This window comes from Rhopalosiphum padi, unplaced genomic scaffold, assembly GCF_020882245.1.
Source record: "Rhopalosiphum padi isolate XX-2018 unplaced genomic scaffold, ASM2088224v1 scaffold10, whole genome shotgun sequence".
In the NCBI taxonomy this organism is placed as follows: domain Eukaryota; kingdom Metazoa; phylum Arthropoda; class Insecta; order Hemiptera; family Aphididae; genus Rhopalosiphum; species Rhopalosiphum padi.
The window spans coordinates 11484-34189 of NW_026869997.1; the positions used below are offsets into that span (position 1 = coordinate 11484).

At 17.0% G+C, this 22706-nt stretch overlaps 3 pseudogenes across 1 annotated transcript; all 3 read right to left on the minus strand.

Moving 5' to 3' along the window:
• Positions 1–1521: 1521 nt before the first annotated feature.
• Positions 1522–2204, minus strand: LOC132931505 (cytochrome c oxidase subunit 2-like; annotated as a pseudogene).
• Positions 2205–9100: 6896 nt separating this feature from the next.
• On the minus strand, positions 9101–10675 carry LOC132931503 (cytochrome b-like; annotated as a pseudogene). Its single transcript, XR_009662676.1, has one exon. The product of XR_009662676.1 is annotated as a cytochrome b-like (transcript).
• Positions 10676–18559: 7884 nt separating this feature from the next.
• Positions 18560–19242, minus strand: LOC132931504 (cytochrome c oxidase subunit 2-like; annotated as a pseudogene).
• Positions 19243–22706: the final 3464 nt, after the last annotated feature.

Consider the following 22706-nt stretch of genomic DNA (forward strand, 5'->3'; position numbering starts at 1 on the left):
ATAAAAAGAAGAACCAAAAATTGAATCTGAGAATGTAAATGTAGCTTGTTTATATTCTAATATTTGAAGTATTAGAAAGTAGATACTTAAAATAATTGTTAAATTTATAAAAATGATAGTTTTTTTTTTAGAATTATTAAGTAAGTAAAGATGAGCTAAAGTAACAGTAAAACTTGATGTTAATAAAATAATTGTATTTAATAAAGGAATTAATAATGGATTGAAAAATATAATATTTTTTGGTGGTCAATTTAGTCCTAGTTCAATTGATGGTGCTAAAGAATTGTGTAGAAAATTTCAAAAAAAAGAAATAAATAAAAATATTTCAGAGATAATAAATAAGATTATTCTAAATTTGATTAAATTTATAATATAAAAATTATGATTACCTTGAAATGTTCTTTCTCGAATTACATCTCGTCATCATAAGATAGAAATACTAATAATTATTAGTAGATTAAATAATGATATTATATTTATTTTAAAATTTATAATTATAATATTAGAAATTATTAAATTAAATGTATTAAATGCTATTAAGATAGGTCATGGACTTAATCTTAAAATAAAATATGGTTGATTAATTTTTATCATTATTCACTAGAGTATAAAGATGAAAGAATTGAGAATACATAACTTTGAATTAAAGCTACGCATAATTCAAAAATTATTATAAATATTTGAATAAAAATAATAATAATTATAAGTGAATTAAAATTTAATAGAGTTATTAATAAATGTCCTGCAATTAAATTAGCTGTTAAACGAATAGAAAGAGATATTGGTCGAATAATAATTCTTATTGTTTCAATAATTGTTATTAATGGGGCTAGGTAAATTGGTGTATTTAAAGGAATCAAGTGTGCAATTATATTTTTAGTGTTTTTACAAGTTGACAAAATAATAAAAAATATTCAAAATGGAATAGCTAAAGTAACAGAAAATACTATATGACTTGATGATGAAAAAATATATGGGAATAAGCTAAAAAAATTATTAAGTAGAATAAATATAAAAAGTGAAATAAATAAAAATGCAGGAGATTTAGTTTTTTTTATTTTATAAAGTATTAGTATTTCATTGTTTAGTATATTAAATATTTTAAATAATAATCAGTTTATTCGATTTGGTAAGATTCATAAAAAGTTTGGTATAAATAAAATGATTAAAAGAGTTCTGATTCAATTTATTTCTAAATTAAAAATTGTTGTTGATGGGTCAAAAATATTAAATAAATTTGTTGTAATTTTTTATGTTATTTTTTTTAAAAAAATTAATTTTTAAGTTTTTAATAAAATTAAAATATAGTAAGTTTATGATTACATAAAATGTAGAAAAAAAAAATAAGAATAAAATTAATCAATTAATTGGTGCTATTTGAGGAATTAAGTGATATTAATAAATAATTTTAATTTGACAAATTAATGTTATGCTTTAACTAATCTCTTTCATTAGAAGTAATTGCTAATTTACTATATTTTGATTTAAGAGATCATTACTTTGCTTTTCAGTCATCTAATGAATTAAAAATTTTTAATTCAATAAATAAATTTATTTAAATTAATTGATTCAATTTGAATAGGTATAAATCTGTGATTAATACCACAAATTTCTGAGCATTGTCCAAAGTATATTCCTGGTCGATTTATAAAAAGATTAATTTGATTTATTCGTCCTGGGATTGCATCAATTTTAATAGCTAAACTTGGAATTGTTCATGAATGAATTACATCGTCTGACGAAATTAAGAGTCGAATATTAAATTTAAATGGGATAATAGTTTTATTATCTACTTCAATTAATCGAAAATTTTCTTTATTTAATTCATTTATTATATAAGATTCAAATTCAATATTTGAAAAATCTGAATATTCATATGATCAGAATCATTGATGACCAAAAATTTTAATTGTTAAAATTGGGCATTTAATTTCATCTATTAAGTATAGTAGGTGAAGTGAAGGTATAGCAATAAAAATTAAAATAATTGGTGGAGTTGTAGTTCAGATAAATTCAATTATTTGATTTTCAGAGATTTTAATATTAATAAATTTATTTTTTATAATAAAAATTATTATATAAGTAATTGTTGTTATAATTATAATAATAATGAAAATTGTATGATCGTGAAAAAAAATTAATTGTTCTATTAGTGGTGAATTACTATTTTGAAATCTTAGTTTTATTCAAGTTATAATTTCTAAAAAAAGATTATTCTTTATAAATGAATTTTAAGTTCATTGCATATAGTTTCTGCCATATTAGAAATTAATAATTAGAGGTAATTCTGAATATGAATGTTCTAAGGGTGGTAAATTATGAATTCATTCAATAGAATTTCTTAAATTTAATTTAAAAATAGTTGTTTTTTTTAAAAAAATTCTATTTCAAATACAATAAATTAAAATAATAATTCTAAATGTTGAAATTATTGAACCAATTGATGAAATTATATTTCATAGTAAAAAATTATTTGGGTAATCTGTGTATCGTCGAGGTATACCATTTAAACCTAAAAAATGTTGGGGGAAGAAAGTTATATTTACCCCAATAAATATTAAAATGAATTGAATTTTTAAAATAAAATTATTTATTGAAAATCCAGTGAAAATTGGGAATCAATGAATTAAACTAGCAATAATAGCAAATACAATTCCTATTGATAATACATAGTGGAAATGAGCTACTACATAGTAAGTATCGTGAAGAATGATATCAATAGATGAATTAGCAAGAATTACTCCTGTCAATCCTCCAATTGTGAATAAAAAAATAAAACCTAAAGATCAAATTGTGGAAGGTGAAAAATTAATTTTAGATCCATAAATAGTAGCTAATCATCTAAAAATTTTAATTCCTGTTGGAATTGCAATAATTATAGTTGCTGATGTAAAATATGCTCGTGTATCAACGTCTATTCCAATTGTAAATATATGATGTGCTCATACAATAAATCCTAATAATCCAATAGTTAGTATAGCATAGATTATACTAATATTACCGAATGTTTCGTTTTTATTACTTTCTTGACTAATAATATGTGAAATTAATCCAAATCCGGGTAAAATTAAAATATATACTTCTGGATGTCCAAAAAATCAGAATAAATGTTGATAAAGAATTGGATCTCCTCCTCCTGCAGGGTCAAAGAATGATGTATTTAAATTACGATCAGTAAGAAGTATAGTAATTGCACCAGCTAAAACAGGTAAGGATAAAATTAATAATATAGCTGTAATTAAAATTGATCAAGGGAATAATGGAATTTGATTTAATTTTATATTATTAGGTATTATATTTAAAATTGTACAAATAAAATTAATTGCTCCTAAAATTGATGAGATTCCTGCTAAATGTAGAGAAAAAATTGTTAAATCAACTGAAATATTATTATGAGCAATATTATTAGATAAAGGGGGATAAATTGTTCATCCTGTTCCTGTTCCGTTATTAATTATAAAACTACAAATTATTATTATTAATGAAGGAGGTAATAATCAAAATCTAATATTATTTAATCGTGGGAATGATATATCAGGGCATCCTATTATTATAGGAATTAATCAATTTCCAAAACCACCAATAACAATTGGTATAGTTATAAAAAAAATTATAATAAAAGCGTGAATTGTAACAATTACATTATATAATTGATTATTATTAATAATTGAATTAATTTGACTTAGTTCTAGTCGAATTAAGATTCTAAGGGATGAACCAATTATACCTGATCAAATACCAAATAAAAAATATAAAGTTCCAATATCTTTATGATTAGTTGAAAAGATTCATTTTATAGATAAAATGGCTGATAATAGGTTATAAATTGTAAATTTATATATAGATTTAAAAAATCTTTTTATCAATAACTTTATATTCAAATTCTATGATATTAAATTGCAAATTTAAAGGTATTAATTATTTTAATTAAGGTTTAAAAAAAAATATTTTTAATTTTGAAGATTAATAGTTTAATTTAACTTAAAACCTTAATAAATAAATAAATAACTAAAAAATAATCTAAAGAAGTTAATAAATATTAATAAGTTGTAATTATTTTTTTTTAATTGAAGATATCATTTATTGAATAAGTTAAAATTAAATAATATGAAATAAGTTATTTTAATATAAAAATATAAATTTAAAATTGTTAATATAATTAATATTATTATAATTAAATATAAATTATTATAAATTAAGTTTTTGATTAATATTCATTTTATTAAAAACCCAATTATAGGTGGTAATCCTATAATTGAAAAAATTAATATTATTAAATTTAGTTTAAAGAAAAAATTTAAATTAAAAAATTTTATTTGATTAATATAATTAATATTATAATTATTTAAAATTTTAATAATTAAAAAATTTAAAATTGAGTAAATTAAAAAATAATTGATTCATAATTTATTATTTATTAAAATTGCAAATAGTATTCATGTTGAATTATTGATTGAAGATATTGCTAAGATTTTACGTATAGAATTTTGATTTATTCCAAAAATTGAGTTTATTGAAATTAAAATAATTAAGAAAATTAAATTTTTATCAATATTTAGATATGAAATTAAAACAAATGGGGAAATTTTTTGTCAAGTTATTATTAATAGGCATGAAAATCAATTTAATCCTTCTATTATTGAAGGTAATCATAAGTGAAAAGGTATTAATCTTAATTTTATTAATAGTGGTAAAATAATTAAAATATTACTATTATTTATAAAAAAAAAATTTTTATTAATTAAGAAAATTAATAATAAAATTGAAGCAAAAGCTTGAATTAAGAAATATTTTATTGTAGCTTCAATAGAGTAAATTGATGATTTAAAATTTAAAATAGGAATAATTGAGAATAAGTTTAATTCTAACCCTATTCATATTGAAAGTCAATTAGATGCTGAAATTGATATTAAAGTTCTAAATATTAATATAATTAAAAATATTATTTTTGTTAAATTTAAATTTATCAGAAAAAAGAATATTATTCTATATTTGAAGTATGAATCCAAAAGCTTAATTTAGCTTATTTTTCTAATTTACTTATACTTAAGTGTTTATGCATATAAATTTTTGAAATTTATGGATTAGTTTAATTCTTAAAGTATAATAAAAGTATATATAATACATGATTTACTCTATCAAAGTAACCCTTTTTCAGGCATTTTATTTTTAAAATATTATTTAATAAAAAAATGTTTATTGGTTTATAAATGTATTAGAAAAAATATCAGAAAATTTTTTAAAAAAAAATATTTTAATGAGGCATGACGTTTCTATTTATCTGAAAAGGGGGGCTATGCCCCTCCAAAAAAAAAAAGAAGGAAGAAGAGTATATAGAGGATTTATAAATATGTATAGTAGTATACATATATAGACTTCATATGTATATAGTATATATATATAATATAAATATACATCTATATAGCTTATATATTTATATATATATATATATATATATATATAAATCCTTATATGATGTTAATAATCTATACATTTAATATATATATATATATATATTAATATATAAATCCTTATATGAATATATATAGATATTTATTGTATATATATATATAAGAGGTAAAGAAGAAAAGTATTAGTTATTTTATATTAATAATATTAATTTGATTAAAATAATTAATTTAAGTAATTATATTTAAAAACAGAAACTAATAAATTGTATTAAAATTTAGATTTAAAATTTAAATAGTATTATAATTAAAAAATATTAGAATTAAAGTTAAAATAATTAATTTAAGTAATTATATTTAAAAAACAGAAACTAATAAATTGTATTAAAATTTAGATTTAAAATTTAAATAGTATTATAATTAAAAAATATTAGAATTAAAGTTAAAATAATTCAGTTAATTATTTAAATTTTGATTTAATTTATTTATTTAAAATTTATAATATTATAAAACCGTATTATTTTAATTTTACTAATAATTATAATTTATTTTGTTATAAAATTTTATTTAATTAAAAAGATACATGAAATTTTTTGATTGTTAATAATTTCTTAAAGGATTTTAATTATTCTCAGTATTAAGTATTAAATATTAAAGAAATTTAGATTTAATTATTAATTTAAGTATAAACTAAATATGTGCCAGCAGTTGCGGTTAAACATAATATACAAATAAAATAGTTTGGTTATTAGTATTAAATATAATTTATAATTTAATTTTTTTTTAAAAAGTAAAATTTAATTAAATATTATTATTATAATTATTTTATTCTATTAAATTTTATTTAAAACTAGGATTAGATACCCTATTATAAAAATTTAAATTAATTTACTAAAAAATTAATAGTTATGTTCTTTAAATTTAAAAAATTTGGCGGTATTTTAGTCTTATTAGAGGAACCTGTTTATTAATTGATAATCCACGATTAATTTTACTTATTTAATTAATTCATATATCGCTGTCATGAATATATTAAAAAATTTATTTTCTTTATTTATTATTATAATTTATGTTAAGTCAAGATGTGGTTTATAAATAAGAATATAATGGGTTACATTAAATTTTATTTTTGGATTTTAAATGAAAATTAAAATGAAATTGGATTTAATAGTAAATTTATTTATTTTGTTAATATGAAGAAAGATCTAAAATATGTACATATTGCCCGTCATTCTTATTAAAAATAAGACAAGTCGTAACAAAGTAAATGTACTGGAAAGTGTATTTAGAAAGATTAAATAAATATCTAAATTTAAGTATATCATTTACAATGATAAGATGTTGTTAAACTTTATTTAAATTTATTTTATTAATATAATAATTTTTATTTGATTTTTTATAAAAATAATTTATTTATTTAAGGTTTTAGTATTTATTAAAAATTAATTTATAGATTTATAGTTTAATAGTATTGTGAAAGAAATAATTAAATTTATAAAAGAATTAATTTAGTACCTTTTGTATCAGGGTTGATTAAAATTTTTAATTTTTTTTTAAATTCTCAAAATTTATAGAGTTAATTTTATTATTAATTTATTGTGTTATAAATATTTATAAAATAATATTAGTTTTGAAATTTAATTCGTTATATTATATTTAGTTATTTAAGATTTAAATTTAATTTAAAATTTTAAAAGTTATTTTGATTTTGTTGATTAATATTTTAAATTTAAATTATTTTAGGGATAAGCTTGAAATTTTTATATAATAATTTATTTATTTTAATAATTTATAGGAATAGAAATTTTTATTTAAGTTTGTAAAAATTTATTATTTATTTATTTTTAATTTATTATAAATTATTTATTATTAATATTAAATTTTATTAATGAATATTTAATTAATAGTAATAATGATTAAATTAGTATAATTTACATTTATAAATTATGAATTCGGCAAAAATTATTTTCATCTGTTTAACAAAAACATTGTATTAAGTTTAATTTAATATAGGATCTGCTCAATGATTTATTAAATAGCTGCAGTATTTTGACTGTGCAAAGGTAGCATAATAATTAGTCTTTTAATTGAGGACTTGTATGAAAGATTTGATGAGAAATAAACTTTATTATTTATATAATTAAAATTTTATTTTTAAGTAAAAAAGCTTAAATTATTTAAAGGGACGATAAGACCCTATAAAACTTTATAAATTTTAATTTTAATTTTTTTGGTTTTATAAATATTTTATTTTTATAATTTATTTTATTGGGGTGATAAAAAAAATTAATAAACTTTTTTTAAAATTTAACATTATTTAATGAATTTTTGAATTAAAATTTTTAATTAAAGGAAAAAGTTACTTTAGGGATAACAGCGTAATTAATTTTTTAAGTCCAAATTTAAAAATTAGTTTGCGACCTCGATGTTGAATTAAGATTAATCTTAGGTGCAAAATTTTAAGTATTAGGTCTGTTCGACCTTTAAATTCTTACATGATTTGAGTTCAAACCGGTGTAAGCCAGGTTGGTTTCTATCTTTTAAAAATTAATTTGTTTTAGTACGAAAGGATTAAATAATTAAATTAAATTTTTATTAAATGAATAAAAATAATTTAACTATTTTGGCAGATAATTGTGTTAAATTTAGAATTTAATTATATAATTTTTATTATAGATAGTAATTTTTATATTTGTTATAATTATTAATTTTTTGATTTTATTTTTAATAGTTTTTATAAGAGTTGCTTTTTTTACTTTATTAGAGCGTAAAGTTTTAGGTTATATTCAATTACGTAAAGGTCCGAATAAGTTTTTGATTAAAGGTATTTTTCAACCTATAGGTGATGGGTTAAAATTATTTTTTAAAGAAGTTAATTATCCGAGTAATATAAATTTTTTTATTTTTATAATTTCTCCTTTATTGGGTTTATTAATTTCAATTTTTTTTTGATTTATTTATCCTTATATTGGTATGAACTATATTATAGGATTTGGTTTAATTTATATATTTTGTTGTTCAAGTTTAATAGTTTATATTTTTTTAATAATTAGATGATCTTCGAATTCTAATTATTCAGTTTTAGGTATAATTCGGTTTATTTCTCAAATGATTTCATATGAAGTTAGAATAATAATTATTATTATAAATTTAATATTTTTAATTAATAGTTTTAATTTAAATGATTTTTATATCTATCAAATTAATTTAAAATTTTTTTTTTTTCTTTTTTTTTTGTTTATTTTATTATTAATTAGATTTTTAGCTGAAATAAATCGTTCTCCTTTTGATTTTTCTGAGGGTGAATCAGAATTAGTTTCTGGATTTAATATTGAATTTAGAAGTTTATCTTTTATTTTTATTTTTATATCTGAATATATAAGAATTATATTTATAGGGATACTATTATGTGAAATGTTTTTTGGTTTGATAATAAATAAATTTTATTTAAATATTTTTATTTTGATTTTTATATTTATAGTTATTTGATTACGTGGGTTTTTACCACGATTTCGTTATGATAAATTAATATATTTAGTTTGGAAATTAATTTTACCTTTGTCTTTATTTTTATTTGTCTTTAATTTTTCTATTAAATTATTTAACTTATATCATTAATTTAAGTATTAAGTTAATAGAATTAAATTCTATTTTTTATTTTCAAAATAAATATTTTAAATAAATTAATTAACTAAATTAATAATTTATCTCATAACTTTATGATATAAAAGTTAATGAAAAAGTAAGAAAAATAAATTGTTGTAAAAATTTGCCCTGTTGTAATAAATGGGTATTCAACTGGTTGTATCCCAATTCAGGTTAAAATAAAAAATGTTATAATAAATATTCAGAATAAAAATTTATTTAATGGGTAAAATTTATTTCTTAAAAAATTTTTATTGTTTAATATAGGTAAGATTAATAAAATTAAAATTGAAAGTATTAAAGCAATAACCCCTCCTAATTTATTAGGGATTGCTCGTAAAATTGAATAAGAAAATAAAAAATATCATTCTGGTTGAATGTGATTTGGTGTAATTATTGAATTTGCTATAATAAAATTATTGTGATCATTTAGTAGGTATGGAAAAATTAAAGCTAAAATAAAAAATATTCATATAAATATGATTAATCCAATTAAATCTTTAATTAGAAAATATGGAGAAAAAGTAATTTTATCAAAATTTCTATTAATTCCTAGTGGATTATTAGAACCTGTTAAATGAAGAAAGAATAAGTGAATAAAAGTAAATAAAATAATAATAAATGGTAAAATAAAATGGATTGAGAAAAATCGTGTTAATGTAGCATTATTAATTGAGAATCCCCCTCAAATTCAAATAACAATTGAATTTCCTAAATAAGGAATTGCTGATAATAAATTTGTGATTACTGTTGCCCCCCAAAATGATATTTGTCCTCATGGTAATACATAACCTACAAATGCTGTTATTATTGTTAATAATAATAAAATTACTCCAATAATTCATGTTATTTTAAAGTTGAAAGAATTTATATAGATACCTCGTCTAATATGAATATAAATTATAATAAAAAATATAGAAGCCCCATTTGCATGGAAAGATCGGATTAATCATCCAAAGTTAATATTTCGATTTATATTAATAATTCTTTGAAAAGCTAAATTAATATCTGTTTTATAATGGAAGGCTAAAAATAATCCTGTTAAAATTTGATTAATTAAACAAATTATTAATAAAGATCCAAAATTTCATATAAAACTAATTCTAGCTGGTGTAGGTAAATTTAATATTGGGGATAAAGTTTTTAGTATATTTTTTTTCATTAATTATTTTTTTGTCGAATTGGTCCTTTATTAATTTTTAGTATTCAAATAATTAAAATTAATATAAAAAAAAGGATTAAGATAATTAAATAAATTATTAAATTATTTGGTATTATGAATATATTTAATAAATTAAAATTATCTTCAAATATAAATTTATTTTCATAATTGAAATTTTCAAGATTGAGATTTAATTTTAAATAAAAGATTAACATTAAAATTAATGTTAATTTATAAATTATAATTTTATAATTTTTATTAATATTTAATTCATTAAAAGCAATTCTTGAAATATATAAAAAAATAATTATTAATCCTCCAATGTATAAGATAAATACTATAAATGAAATTCATGCTGTTTTAGTAATTATATTAATTATTAATGTTAAAGTTATAGTTTGAATTAAAATGATTAAGTTTGATCTAATTGGTGATTTTATTATAGTTAATAAAATTGCTATGGTTAAATTAGTTAATAAAATAAATTTTAAAATTCAGTATATATTTTAATTAAAATATTAATTTTGGAGATTAATGATAATATGTATATATTTATACTGATTTATTTTAAATAATTTTATAATTTTGATTTACAATATCAATGTTTTTTTTAAACTATTAAAATGATAAATTTATTTATTTTAGTATTAATATTTATATTATTTTCTGGAGTTTTATTTTATATTTTTAATTTTAATCATTTATTAATAATACTTTTAGGATTAGAATATTTATTATTAATTTTATCTTTATTATTTTTATTAAATTTAATAATATTTATTAAACAATATGTTTTATTATTAATTTTTTTTATTTTTTGTATTAGTGAAAGAGTTTTAGGTTTAACAATTTTGATTTTAATAGTTCGTATATATGGTAATGATTACTTAAAGTCATTAATAATTTTACAATGTTAATAATTTTAATATTAATTTTATTTAGTATGATTTTTTTTAGTCTTAATTTTAAAAGATGATGATTAGCCCAGAATTTTTTTTTTTTTTTTTTTTTTTTTTATATATTTCAAGATACCTATGTTTAATTATTTTTTAAATGTTAGTTATTTATTTGGTATAGATATATTTTCTTATTTGATATTTATATTAGGTGTTTGAATTATTAGATTAGTTTATATTTCTAGATTTAGTCTTAAGAATAATTATTTAAAGTATTTTAATTTTTTAATATTTATTTTTATTATTATTTTTTATTTTTGTTTTTTTAGAAATAATTTTATTTTATTTTATATTTTTTATGAAATTAATTTAATTCCTGTTATTATTTTAATTTATGGTTGAGGTTATCAATATGAGCGTTTTAAGGCTGGTTTTTATTTATTTATTTATATAATTTTTTTTTCTTTACCTTTTTTTTCTTGTTTATTGAGTTTAAATAATTTTAATTTTATATTTATATATTATTATGATTACTTATATAATTTAAATTTTTATTATTATTTATTTTTAATAATAATTTTTTTAGTTAAGATACCTTTATTTATATTTCATATTTGACTTCCAAAGGCTCATGTTGAGGCTCCTATTAGTGGTTCAATAATTTTAGCTGGGATTATATTAAAATTAGGTGGTTTTGGTATTTATCATGTTTTAATATTAGTTTTTAAAGTTAACTTAAAATTTAATTATTTATTTATTTCTTTATGTTTATTAGGTATATTGGTTTTAAGATTAGTTTGTTTTTTTCAGAGAGACTTAAAAATTTTGATTGCTTATTCTTCTGTTGTTCATATAGCTTTAGTAATTATTGGGTTTTTAACTTTAAATAATTGTGGTTATTTTGGTTCATTAATTTTAATATTTGGCCATGGTTTATGTTCTTCTGGTTTATTTTGTTTAAGAAATATTTGTTATTTACGTTTTAAAAGTCGAAGTTTATTTTTAAATAAGGGTTTAATTAATATTTATCCTGTTTTATCATTTTGGTGATTTTTATTATGTTCTTCAAATATATCTTTTCCCCCATCTTTAAATTTATTTGGTGAATTATTTTTATTAATTAGTTTAATAATTTGATTAGATTATTTTTATATATTATATTTTTTAATTATAATTTTAATATTTTTATATAGTTTATATTTATATTTATATACTCAATATGGTAAATTATTTTTTAATATAAATTATTTAGTTTATATTAATTTAAGAGAATATATATTATTATTTATGCATTGAGTTCCATTAAATTTAATTTTTTTAATTATAGAATTATTTTGTTATTTAAATAGTTTATTTAAAATATTAATTTGTGGAATTAAAGATTATATTTTTATATTTAAATAATTAAATTTAATTTTTTTTTTTTTTTTTTTTTTTTTTTATTTTATTTTATTTGTAGTTTTTTTTATTATAGGTTTATTAATGATTTATTTTGATAAATTTTATTTTATTGAATATATATTTTTTTTTTTTAATTCTTGTATAGTTTTATATGTTATTTTAATAGATTGAATATCTTTAATATTTATTTCTTTTGTTTTTTTAATTTCTTCTATAATTTTATTATATAGTATAGAATATATAAATTATGATTTTAATAAGAGTCGATTTTTAATATTAATAAATTTTTTTATTATATTTATATTTTTTTTGGTTATTAGTCCTAATTTGATTAGAATTTTATTAGGTTGGGATGGTTTAGGGATGGTTTCTTTTTGTTTAGTTGTTTTTTATCAAAATAAAAAATCTTATAGTTCAGGTTTAGTAACAGTTATTTTAAATCGTTTAGGTGATTTATTTATTATTATATCTATAATTTGAATATTAAATTTTGGTTCTTGAAATTTTATTTTAATTGATTATTATGTTAATTTAAATTATTTATTTTTTATTATATTGATAATTATAATAGCTTCTTTAACTAAGAGAGCTCAGATTCCTTTTTCTTCTTGACTTCCTTTAGCTATAGCAGCCCCTACTCCTGTTTCTTCATTAGTTCATTCTTCTACTTTAGTTACTGCTGGTATTTACTTAATAATTCGTTTTAATGAAATTTTTTTAAATTTTTCTTTTTTAAATTATTTAATAGTAATTTCTTGTTTGACAATATTAATAGCTGGTTTGAATGCAATTTTTGAATTTGATTTAAAGAAAATTATTGCTTTTTCTACTTTAAGACAAATAAGATTTATATTTATAATTTTATGTTTAGGTAAAATTGATATATGTTTTTTTTATTTATTAATACATGCTTTATTTAAATCTATAATATTTTTAAGAGCTGGGATTTTAATTTTAAATATAAATAATAATCAAGATATTCGTAAAATGGGTGGTTTAATTGATTATTTACCTTTTTGTGGTTTAATTTTTATATTTACTTTAATGTCTTTATGTGGTTTTCCTTTTTTTTGTAGTTTTTATTCAAAGGATTTAATTTTTGAATATTTTTTAATAATAAATTTAAATTTTTTTTTTTTTTTTTTTTTTTTTATTTTCTTTTTTTTTAACTTTTTTTTATTCTATTCGTGTAATTTATTATTTAATAATAATAAATTTTTCTATATATAATTATATAATAATTGTTAAATTTGAAAGAAAAATTTTGATTATTAGAATAATATTTATTAGATTTATTATAATTTTTTTTGGTTCTTTTTTTATATGATTGATATTTTATAAGTTTGATTTAATTTTATTAGAATTTAAATTTAAAATTTTAAGAGTTTTAATTTTATTTTTTAGAATTTGATTTTTTTTTGAACTTAATAATTTTTTATTTTCTATAAGTTATTTTATTTCTTTATTTAATGTTTTTTTTTTTGGTATAATATGAAATTTATTATTTTTTAAGGTTAATTTTTTTTTAAATAATTTTCTTTATGTTGGTTTTTTTTCTTTAAAAGTTTTCGAGGTTGGTTGAATTGAATATAATTTAAATAGAGGTTTAATTTTTTTTTTTAAAAAATTAATTTTATTTAGTCAAAATATTTTTTTAAATAGTTATAAGGTTTATATTTTATTATTTTTTTTATGATTTTTAATTATTTTATTTTTTAATTATTAAATTTGAATAGCTTAATTATAGAGCATTATATTGAAGATATAAAGGTAAATTTAAATTTTTTAAATAATTTTAAAAATTTTATTTTTTAAAAAAAAAGTTTTATTTTGAAATAAAGACTAAATCTTAGTTAAGGTTATTTTTGTGTTTTTAAAAAAAGGTAAAATTTTGATTTAATTTTAATTTTTTTTTATGGTAAGGTAGCTACCTTTGCAAATTTTTAAAAATTTTATTTTTTAAAAAAAAAGTTTTATTTTGAAATAAAGACTAAATCTTAGTTAAGGTTATTTTTGTGTTTTTAAAAAAAGGTAAAATTTTGATTTAATTTTAATTTTTTTTTATGGTAAGGTAGCTACCTTTGCAAATTTTTAAAAATTTTATTTTTTAAAAAAAAAGTTTTATTTTGAAATAAAGACTAAATCTTAGTTAAGGTTATTTTTGTGTTTTTAAAAAAAGGTAAAATTTTGATTTAATTTTAATTTTTTTTTATGGTAAGGTAGCTACCTTTGCAAATTTTTAAAAATTTTATTTTTTAAAAAAAAAGTTTTATTTTGAAATAAAGACTAAATCTTAGTTAAGGTTATTTTTTTGTTTTTAAAAAAAGGTAAAATTTTGATTTAATTTTAATTTTTTTTTATGGTAAGGTAGCTATCTTTGCAAATTTTTAAAAATTTTATTTTTTAAAAAAAAAGTTTTATTTTGAAATAAAGACTAAATCTTAGTTAAGGTTATTTTTGTGTTTTTAAAAAAAGGTAAAATTTTGATTTAATTTTAATTTTTTTTTATGGTAAGGTAGCTACCTTTGCAAATTTTTAAAAATTTTATTTTTTAAAAAAAAAGTTTTATTTTGAAATAAAGACTAAATCTTAGTTAAGGTTATTTTTTTGTTTTTAAAAAAAGGTAAAATTTTGATTTAATTTTAATTTTTTTTTATGGTAAGGTAGCTACCTTTGCAAATTTTTAAAAATTTTATTTTTTAAAAAAAAAGTTTTATTTTGAAATAAAGACTAAATCTTAGTTAAGGTTATTTTTGTGTTTTTAAAAAAAGGTAAAATTTTGATTTAATTTTAATTTTTTTTTATGGTAAGGTAGCTACCTTTGCAAATTTTTAAAAATTTTATTTTTTAAAAAAAAAGTTTTATTTTGAAATAAAGACTAAATCTTAGTTAAGGTTATTTTTTTGTTTTTAAAAAAAGGTAAAATTTTGATTTAATTTTAATTTTTTTTTATGGTAAGGTAGCTATCTTTGCAAATTTTTAAAAATTTTATTTTTTAAAAAAAAAGTTTTATTTTGAAATAAAGACTAAATCTTAGTTAAGGTTATTTTTGTGTTTTTAAAAAAAGGTAAAATTTTGATTTAATTTTAATTTTTTTTTATGGTAAGGTAGCTACCTTTGCAAATTTTTAAAAATTTTATTTTTTAAAAAAAAAGTTTTATTTTGAAATAAAGACTAAATCTTAGTTAAGGTTATTTTTGTGTTTTTAAAAAAAGGTAAAATTTTGATTTAATTTTAATTTTTTTTTATGGTAAGGTAGCTACCTTTGCAAATTTTTAAAAATTTTATTTTTTAAAAAAAAAGTTTTATTTTGAAATAAAGACTAAATCTTAGTTAAGGTTATTTTTGTGTTTTTAAAAAAAGGTAAAATTTTGATTTAATTTTAATTTTTTTTTATGGTAAGGTAGCTACCTTTGCAAATTTTTAAAAATTTTATTTTTTAAAAAAAAAGTTTTATTTTGAAATAAAGACTAAATCTTAGTTAAGGTTATTTTTGTGTTTTTAAAAAAAGGTAAAATTTTGATTTAATTTTAATTTTTTTTTATGGTAAGGTAGCTACCTTTGCAAATTTTTAAAAATTTTATTTTTTAAAAAATTATTTATAAATAATATATTATTTTTATATTGAAAATATAATGTTTTATTTTAAACTAATAAATATTTAAAGATTAAACATTAATAATGCTTTAAAAGATAGTTAGCAGCTTCTTTTTTAAAAATCTTTTTAATTGGAATTTTTTTTTCAATATTATTATTAACAGTAATAAACCTCTATTTTGGTTTCAATTAAAAATAAGGATTAAAAAAATCTATTATTAAGTCGAAATTAATATGTAATTTATTACTTCTTATTTAAGATAAATTATAAAATAATTTTTAAAAGCAAATTAAATGTTATAAATTTTAACTATTATCCTTTAAATTTTTCAATTTAATGATCCAAATTTTCATTCATAAAAAATAGTAATAATTATAAATATAAAAAAAATAATAAACATTAAATTAAAGTAAATTATGTTTGAAATCTTAAAGTTTAAAATTATTGGTATAATAATTGAAATTTCGATATCAAAAATTAAAAAAATAATTGCAATTAAATAAAAATTTAATGAAAATGGGATTCGTGATTTATTAAATGGGTCAAAACCACATTCAAAGGGTGCTGACTTATTATAATTAAATTTTATTTTTATATTAATTATAATTATTAGTATAAAAAGAATTATTAAAATAATAAATATTACAATTATTGAAATTAAATTTAATATAATTATTTTATTTAAATTTTAAACTTTTTGATTGGAAATCAAATATACTAATTTATATTAATAAAATTAATTATTTCATCAATAAAAAGTTATATAAAGAAATAGTCAAATGATATCAATAAAATGTCAATATCAAGCTCCTAATTCAAATCTGATATGATGAATATGAGAAAAGTGAAGTTTAATTATTCGTATAAGATTGATAATTAAAAAAATTGTTCCGATAATTACATGTAAACCATGAAATCCTGTTGCTATATAAAAAGAAGAACCAAAAATTGAATCTGAGAATGTAAATGTAGCTTGTTTATATTCTAATATTTGAAGTATTAGAAAGTAGATACTTAAAATAATTGTTAAATTTATAAAAATGATAGTTTTTTTTTTAGAATTATTAAGTAAGTAAAGATGAGCTAAAGTAACAGTAAAACTTGATGTTAATAAAATAATTGTATTTAATAAAGGAATTAATAATGGATTGAAAAATATAATATTTTTTGGTGGTCAATTTAGTCCTAGTTCAATTGATGGTGCTAAAGAATTGTGTAGAAAATTTCAAAAAAAAGAAATAAATAAAAATATTTCAGAGATAATAAATAAGATTATTCTAAATTTGATTAAATTTATAATATAAAAATTATGATTACCTTGAAATGTTCTTTCTCGAATTACATCTCGTCATCATAAGATAGAAATACTAATAATTATTAGTAGATTAAATAATGATATTATATTTATTTTAAAATTTATAATTATAATATTAGAAATTATTAAATTAAATGTATTAAATGCTATTAAGATAGGTCATGGACTTAATCTTAAAATAAAATATGGTTGATTAATTTTTATCATTATTCACTAGAGTATAAAGATGAAAGAATTGAGAATACATAACTTTGAATTAAAGCTACGCATAATTCAAAAATTATTATAAATATTTGAATAAAAATAATAATAATTATAAGTGAATTAAAATTTAATAGAGTTATTAATAAATGTCCTGCAATTAAATTAGCTGTTAAACGAATAGAAAGAGATATTGGTCGAATAATAATTCTTATTGTTTCAATAATTGTTATTAATGGGGCTAGGTAAATTGGTGTATTTAAAGGAATCAAGTGTGCAATTATATTTTTAGTGTTTTTACAAGTTGACAAAATAATAAAAAATATTCAAAATGGAATAGCTAAAGTAACAGAAAATACTATATGACTTGATGATGAAAAAATATATGGGAATAAGCTAAAAAAATTATTAAGTAGAATAAATATAAAAAGTGAAATAAATAAAAATGCAGGAGATTTAGTTTTTTTTATTTTATAAAGTATTAGTATTTCATTGTTTAGTATATTAAATATTTTAAATAATAATCAGTTTATTCGATTTGGTAAGATTCATAAAAAGTTTGGTATAAATAAAATGATTAAAAGAGTTCTGATTCAATTTATTTCTAAATTAAAAATTGTTGTTGATGGGTCAAAAATATTAAATAAATTTGTTGTAATTTTTTATGTTATTTTTTTTAAAAAAATTAATTTTTAAGTTTTTAATAAAATTAAAATATAGTAAGTTTATGATTACATAAAATGTAGAAAAAAAAAATAAGAATAAAATTAATCAATTAATTGGTGCTATTTGAGGAATTAAGTGATATTAATAAATAATTTTAATTTGACAAATTAATGTTATGCTTTAACTAATCTCTTTCATTAGAAGTAATTGCTAATTTACTATATTTTGATTTAAGAGATCATTACTTTGCTTTTCAGTCATCTAATGAATTAAAAATTTTTAATTCAATAAATAAATTTATTTAAATTAATTGATTCAATTTGAATAGGTATAAATCTGTGATTAATACCACAAATTTCTGAGCATTGTCCAAAGTATATTCCTGGTCGATTTATAAAAAGATTAATTTGATTTATTCGTCCTGGGATTGCATCAATTTTAATAGCTAAACTTGGAATTGTTCATGAATGAATTACATCGTCTGACGAAATTAAGAGTCGAATATTAAATTTAAATGGGATAATAGTTTTATTATCTACTTCAATTAATCGAAAATTTTCTTTATTTAATTCATTTATTATATAAGATTCAAATTCAATATTTGAAAAATCTGAATATTCATATGATCAGAATCATTGATGACCAAAAATTTTAATTGTTAAAATTGGGCATTTAATTTCATCTATTAAGTATAGTAGGTGAAGTGAAGGTATAGCAATAAAAATTAAAATAATTGGTGGAGTTGTAGTTCAGATAAATTCAATTATTTGATTTTCAGAGATTTTAATATTAATAAATTTATTTTTTATAATAAAAATTATTATATAAGTAATTGTTGTTATAATTATAATAATAATGAAAATTGTATGATCGTGAAAAAAAATTAATTGTTCTATTAGTGGTGAATTACTATTTTGAAATCTTAGTTTTATTCAAGTTATAATTTCTAAAAAAAGATTATTCTTTATAAATGAATTTTAAGTTCATTGCATATAGTTTCTGCCATATTAGAAATTAATAATTAGAGGTAATTCTGAATATGAATGTTCTAAGGGTGGTAAATTATGAATTCATTCAATAGAATTTCTTAAATTTAATTTAAAAATAGTTGTTTTTTTTAAAAAAATTCTATTTCAAATACAATAAATTAAAATAATAATTCTAAATGTTGAAATTATTGAACCAATTGATGAAATTATATTTCATAGTAAAAAATTATTTGGGTAATCTGTGTATCGTCGAGGTATACCATTTAAACCTAAAAAATGTTGGGGGAAGAAAGTTATATTTACCCCAATAAATATTAAAATGAATTGAATTTTTAAAATAAAATTATTTATTGAAAATCCAGTGAAAATTGGGAATCAATGAATTAAACTAGCAATAATAGCAAATACAATTCCTATTGATAATACATAGTGGAAATGAGCTACTACATAGTAAGTATCGTGAAGAATGATATCAATAGATGAATTAGCAAGAATTACTCCTGTCAATCCTCCAATTGTGAATAAAAAAATAAAACCTAAAGATCAAATTGTGGAAGGTGAAAAATTAATTTTAGATCCATAAATAGTAGCTAATCATCTAAAAATTTTAATTCCTGTTGGAATTGCAATAATTATAGTTGCTGATGTAAAATATGCTCGTGTATCAACGTCTATTCCAATTGTAAATATATGATGTGCTCATACAATAAATCCTAATAATCCAATAGTTAGTATAGCATAGATTATACTAATATTACCGAATGTTTCGTTTTTATTACTTTCTTGACTAATAATATGTGAAATTAATCCAAATCCGGGTAAAATTAAAATATATACTTCTGGATGTCCAAAAAATCAGAATAAATGTTGATAAAGAATTGGATCTCCTCCTCCTGCAGGGTCAAAGAATGATGTATTTAAATTACGATCAGTAAGAAGTATAGTAATTGCACCAGCTAAAACAGGTAAGGATAAAATTAATAATATAGCTGTAATTAAAATTGATCAAGGGAATAATGGAATTTGATTTAATTTTATATTATTAGGTATTATATTTAAAATTGTACAAATAAAATTAATTGCTCCTAAAATTGATGAGATTCCTGCTAAATGTAGAGAAAAAATTGTTAAATCAACTGAAATATTATTATGAGCAATATTATTAGATAAAGGGGGATAAATTGTTCATCCTGTTCCTGTTCCGTTATTAATTATAAAACTACAAATTATTATTATTAATGAAGGAGGTAATAATCAAAATCTAATATTATTTAATCGTGGGAATGATATATCAGGGCATCCTATTATTATAGGAATTAATCAATTTCCAAAACCACCAATAACAATTGGTATAGTTATAAAAAAAATTATAATAAAAGCGTGAATTGTAACAATTACATTATATAATTGATTATTATTAATAATTGAATTAATTTGACTTAGTTCTAGTCGAATTAAGATTCTAAGGGATGAACCAATTATACCTGATCAAATACCAAATAAAAAATATAAAGTTCCAATATCTTTATGATTAGTTGAAAAGATTCATTTTATAGATAAAATGGCTGATAATAGGTTATAAATTGTAAATTTATATATAGATTTAAAAAATCTTTTTATCAATAACTTTATATTCAAATTCTATGATATTAAATTGCAAATTTAAAGGTATTAATTATTTTAATTAAGGTTTAAAAAAAAATATTTTTAATTTTGAAGATTAATAGTTTAATTTAACTTAAAACCTTAATAAATAAATAAATAACTAAAAAATAATCTAAAGAAGTTAATAAATATTAATAAGTTGTAATTATTTTTTTTTAATTGAAGATATCATTTATTGAATAAGTTAAAATTAAATAATATGAAATAAGTTATTTTAATATAAAAATATAAATTTAAAATTGTTAATATAATTAATATTATTATAATTAAATATAAATTATTATAAATTAAGTTTTTGATTAATATTCATTTTATTAAAAACCCAATTATAGGTGGTAATCCTATAATTGAAAAAATTAATATTATTAAATTTAGTTTAAAGAAAAAATTTAAATTAAAAAATTTTATTTGATTAATATAATTAATATTATAATTATTTAAAATTTTAATAATTAAAAAATTTAAAATTGAGTAAATTAAAAAATAATTGATTCATAATTTATTATTTATTAAAATTGCAAATAGTATTCATGTTGAATTATTGATTGAAGATATTGCTAAGATTTTACGTATAGAATTTTGATTTATTCCAAAAATTGAGTTTATTGAAATTAAAATAATTAAGAAAATTAAATTTTTATCAATATTTAGATATGAAATTAAAACAAATGGGGAAATTTTTTGTCAAGTTATTATTAATAGGCATGAAAATCAATTTAATCCTTCTATTATTGAAGGTAATCATAAGTGAAAAGGTATTAATCTTAATTTTATTAATAGTGGTAAAATAATTAAAATATTACTATTATTTATAAAAAAAAAATTTTTATTAATTAAGAAAATTAATAATAAAATTGAAGCAAAAGCTTGAATTAAGAAATATTTTATTGTAGCTTCAATAGAGTAAATTGATGATTTAAAATTTAAAATAGGAATAATTGAGAATAAGTTTAATTCTAACCCTATTCATATTGAAAGTCAATTAGATGCTGAAATTGATATTAAAGTTCTAAATATTAATATAATTAAAAATATTATTTTTGTTAAATTTAAATTTATCAGAAAAAAGAATATTATTCTATATTTGAAGTATGAATCCAAAAGCTTAATTTAGCTTATTTTTCTAATTTACTTATACTTAAGTGTTTATGCATATAAATTTTTGAAATTTATGGATTAGTTTAATTCTTAAAGTATAATAAAAGTATATATAATACATGATTTACTCTATCAAAGTAACCCTTTTTCAGGCATTTTATTTTTAAAATATTATTTTAATAAAAAAATGTTTATTGGTTTATAAATGTATTAGAAAAAATATCAGAAAATTTTTTAAAAAAAAATATTTTAATGAGGCATGACGTTTCTATTTATCTGAAAAGGGGGGCTATGCCCCTCCAAAAAAAAAAAGAAGGAAGAAGAGTATATAGAGGATTTATAAATATGTATAGTAGTATACATATATAGACTTCATATGTATATAGTATATATATATAATATAAATATACATCTATATAGCTTATATATTTATATATATATATATATATATATATAAATCCTTATATGATGTTAATAATCTATACATTTAATATATATATATATATATTAATATATAAATCCTTATATGAATATATATAGATATTTATTGTATATATATATATAAGAGGTAAAGAAGAAAAGTATTAGTTATTTTATATTAATAATATTAATTTGATTAAAATAATTAATTTAAGTAATTATATTTAAAAACAGAAACTAAA